The sequence below is a fragment of the Mytilus trossulus genome, chromosome 6 (assembly GCF_036588685.1).
Source record: "Mytilus trossulus isolate FHL-02 chromosome 6, PNRI_Mtr1.1.1.hap1, whole genome shotgun sequence".
NCBI lineage: Eukaryota > Metazoa > Mollusca > Bivalvia > Mytilida > Mytilidae > Mytilus > Mytilus trossulus.
In genome coordinates this window covers 68,729,962-68,734,758 of record NC_086378.1, presented here as the reverse complement: position 1 = coordinate 68,734,758, position 4,797 = coordinate 68,729,962, and the positions used below count along the sequence as shown (strand labels likewise).

Sequence of the window (4,797 nt, the reverse complement as noted above, 5' to 3'; positions counted from 1 at the left end):
TATACACCCATTAACCCATTATCTGTGGGGGTGTTATGACGACTGACGTCCGAGGATCCTAATTATTAGATAATGGACCACCACTTCACTGTCAAACGAATTTGGTCCTGATAATGATTCCGGCCATTAATTTTTCTATGTTCGAGACTCATCTACCAGTACTTCATCATCGTAGATAGCAGGCTGCACAGTTGCCCAATCTGACTCTGAAAGCAGCCGTCGTAAAGGCAGTAAACAACACCAAAAATACTGTAATTGTACTTATTTTCGTGGTGTATTTATTTTCACGAATTTCGCGGTTGGTTTATTTTCGCGAAAATAAATACACGAGAATCTAAATAAAACCTTTCAACTAAAATGCAATAATTATAAAATCGCGAAAATGAATACCTTCGAACGTGTTTGAAATACACAATTCGCGAAAATAAGTAGCCGCGAAAAAGTACAAGTACAGTAGTCCAATCAAAAGATCATACCAAAACCGAAATGGTGGCCGTCCTTTCCAATTTTCCTCGACACGCAACAATGAGATTAGTCGCTCATCAACCCTAAATAAGGTTGCTGTGAAAATGGACGTCCGTCAGTACTCTAAATCATATACATGTTATTTGTTATATTCTTTTTTCGTTTTTTTATTTAAGATGTGTTGCAATTAAACCTTGTTTGCGCGACAAATAGTGATATTAACAAAATATATACAACAAAAGCATAAAAGCAATTATAAGTTTCCAGTCGTTAGTAATGGTCATTATGTTTCCGCACCTCCGCTATCAAAACGGACCTTCACAAAATAGACAATTGTGACAAAAGGCAATAATCATATATGGCTTGCCAATTAGGGCTACTGTAATATTCTTGCTTAAAAGACATACCAAGAAGGAGTAGAAGAACATCTATTTTGTATAGCTTTTCGGTGAGGAAAAATATTATTTACTAAAGTGATCAGAAAAAATGTAAGAAGAAAAATAATAAAAAAAATAATGGCATTACTTAACTTGAAGTCACATTGTTCAAAACACGATATCGTGATATAGACCAACTTAATGATTGTAATGTAAATTTACACTTGATAGAAATTCGATAGTTAAGACTGAAACAATTGTATAAATACAATAAATCATAAACTAAAAGTGTTAAGTGCTGGAGGTTAGTGGATAAGCTGTAAACACAGATTAAATCATTCTTTTACAATAAAGGATACCATTCCTTATAATCAAGTAAGTACTCACTTGTTGCATTTTTGTATTCCTATTTTTTTTAATTCAAAATGATTATTTACTTAGAAAAAGCATTTAAATAAACTCACCATATATACCAGGAATAAATTTTGTACATACGCCAGACACGCGTTTCTTCTTCAAAATGCTCATCAGTGACGCTCGAATCCAAAAAAGTTAAAAGGCCAAATAAAGTACGAAGTTGAAGAGCATTGAGGACCAAAACTCCTAAATGTTTTGCCAAATCCAGCTAAGGTAATTTATGCCTGAGGTAGAAACGCCTTAATATTTCAAAAATTTAAAATTTTGTAAACAAGTTTAAAATTTATAAAAATAACCATATCAATGATAATTCATGTCAGCACAAAAAGTTCAAAACATTCAAAATCCTTTTTATATAATATAATAGAAACGTTAAAACAATATGAAATAGTATTCACCATTATTATTTTTGACAAGCAACATTTAGAGAAACTGTCGACTTTCCATTATGTTAGAGAACAGATTTGCATGGGAGAATCATGCTTTGTGGAATTGAAAAGGAACGAGTTTTGACTGCAAAACGTCTTCAAAAACAGTTTTTCTTTTACAGCGCGTGAATGTGGTAGAATCAAATAGATTCATTTTGTCCTCTTTTGTAAAATTCCTTTTTTATCTCATTTCTCTGATAAAACCTAAAAGTTAAATGTTAATTATTTATTATTTACTCCTTGTGGATCTAATCAATATACATAACGGTCTTCCTACTGGTACCATCCATAGTTTAACTTTTCAATTGACATTCGTTTCAATCAATTACAATAATAATTAATCAACGTTGTGTTTAGCTATACTCCGCTTTAGATAATATTTGAAACAAAACAAAGGAAATCATACTTTGATAGAAAAACAAAGGATATGAGTACCATTCTTTACACAAAATCAGTAGATGAAAGCAACATAAACATTAATAATATCAAAGGAATAGAACCTTTTTGCTGTTCTTTATATTAAAGCTAAATGGTTAACGGTTTGTCGTAGCTTATGTCTCTTTAACCGCTTTTTTTTTTTGGCTGGAATGTGAAAATCAAAAAAAAGTTAAATACTCATCGGTGTTTTTCTTTTTTGATTTTGATTCATTTTTAACGAAACGGATGAATATTTTCATAAATAAAATATAATGACATCTGTAAAGAAAATGTCGCCATTTTCTTAAGATGAAAGTGACAACAAACTCTAAACATGTAGCAGCGATTCTTCGCCATTTGCATATAAATATGTTAAATTGGCTGACAACAATTGTGAGGCACTACAATATCATATTTTATTTCCTTATAAAATAAAAATGACATAACTGCATCTGGTAACCGTTACAGTGTTAAAAAATGCATAGAAAAATCATAAGCGTACAACTCTTATTTTCATAGTTGTACCAAAACAATATTATTATAAAATAGAAATGCTTCTTTTTAAAACATATATTCTAGTAATGTGCTTTTGCACAGCAATACAATTATAAAAAGGTTAATGCAATTCTCAAATGAAGAATGAAATGATGAAACTATTTGCAAAGGCTTGGTTGTTTTCGTTGTCAATAGTTTATCAAATAATAATGTACATAATGAAATGTGAATTTCTAATAGTTTACTTATTCCTTTGTTATTGCAGACCCACCACCATGAAGATCTGCTTAATGTGTTATTGTTTTTGCGTACTGTTGTAAGTACATTTTTTTCAATTTAAAGCATTTACAAACACAAAATTTCACACACACACCCATCTATTTAAAATTTGAACGAGCGAATCACATGATTATGAAAACCAATACAGTACCCTGAAAAGGTTTCCTGCATTCTGTATTTTTACCTTGATTTAAGGTGGTACCCAACACTTTCACTAAAATTAATTTGGCTCTTTTAATTTTCATAAAATTTTGACAAAGTATTTACTTTGACCCTTTAACAAAAATATTAAAATTTCAAAAATTTTAAACCAACCATTTTATCAGAAAAATTACACTGGTTATATAGCGGTTTGACAAACACCAATTTTGATCAATGAGAAGCTTAATATTTCCTTTACAATACAACGTAATAAAAACGTCTAGCTGACTTTACAGAGTTATCTCCCTGTAGTGTTAGGTACCACCTTTAGCCATTTTTCCCGTTTTTTATATGTTTTACCCTGATCCACTTTTCTTAATATTTTGGCCTGACTTGTCCTATACGTTATTTTGTTTTATTGAAATGTCTCCAGTATAGACCAATTATTCTCTTTGCCATTCCTTTGGTTTTTTTTTTTTTTGCAATATGCAGTAAAGTTTAACAATTGTCTAAATGGCAGTTGAACGAGCTCAGCTGGTGCAAATATTTCAACAGATCGTGAAAACAAGACACTTTCATTTAGTAACAAATACTATTTTAAAATTGTAAGATAATGTTTTCGAAAATAAGTTTTGTACCAGCATCCAGCCTTAACAAATTATTATTCATTTTTTTTTTACCCTGTTCTGTTGAATATCAACAACCCTTAATTGACCAAATATTACACCAAAGATTTGTTGTTACTAATAAATTCAGCATGGAGTATAATTCTCTGTTAATTTCGAACGCAATTTTCTTATTATTTTTACTTGTGTTTTTTTTGGGTAAAATTCCATATGTTTTGCATTAAAAAAACAGCTTAAATGAAAGAAAAGCTTATCTTAAACTATGATTACCAAATGTTAAAACTAGTTTTACTTGTATATTGTAGCTTGAGCTACAGTGATGCCATTATGATGGACGACCAACAGCTTGCTTTTATGCATCAATCAACGTTTGAAGATGGCACAATTGACAAAATTACAATTCCTGTAAAGAGATGGGGACGCTCATACGGCTATCTATACAAACTACTTAGGAAGAATGGCTTCCAAGTTAAAAACAAATTTTCTCTTTAAGTGATAAAAGGCTATAAGCCTTCATTTTCTTGTTGTAAAGATAGGAATGATTAATTTTGTTCAATCAGAAGACGACAAATTATGGATTCCTAAACGCCTACACAACATAGGTCAACTGTCCTGGTAGAGTTATGTCATACATTGTTTGGAGCTTCTGGATCTTGCTCAAACTATAGTTCACTGCATCAGTGTAAATTATGTGTTTAATTATTGTCACTGAAAGTATTGAAGAAAAATATATATGTAGGACTCGAAGGTGTTATGGTCTGCTCGGAAGTTAGATGCACTTTTCGATGGTCTTTATGAAGCGTGAGGTATTATTTAAAATGTACAGAGATGCAATTATTGTAAACATAGATATTGTTATTTTTTAGTATATACCTTTGAATTCATTATTTTCATCAAACATTATTTGATTTTCGGTTTCGATATGAATGTTTATCGTTGAAATAAAGAATTGATAACAGAATAATAATCTTGCAATAAATAAAGGCAACAGTATTTGAATATAACACTAAAATGACACCATTACATGGCATGAATACAGCACAAATAAATGCAAGAACATTAAGGACAGAAAAATACAAAACAATAGTCCATTTCGACATGCTAAACACCGAATAAAAACGAACACGTAAGACAACATTGGATAGCACTCAA

General features: G+C 30.6%; 1 long non-coding RNA gene across 1 annotated transcript; it reads left to right on the top strand.

Annotated features, from left to right (window-relative positions):
• Nucleotides 1-977: 977 nt before the first annotated feature.
• On the top strand, nucleotides 978-4,538 carry LOC134723701 (uncharacterized). Its single transcript, XR_010108162.1, has 3 exons — nucleotides 978-1,217; nucleotides 2,865-2,915; nucleotides 3,951-4,538. It is a non-coding gene; the product is annotated as an uncharacterized LOC134723701 (long non-coding RNA).
• Nucleotides 4,539-4,797: the final 259 nt, after the last annotated feature.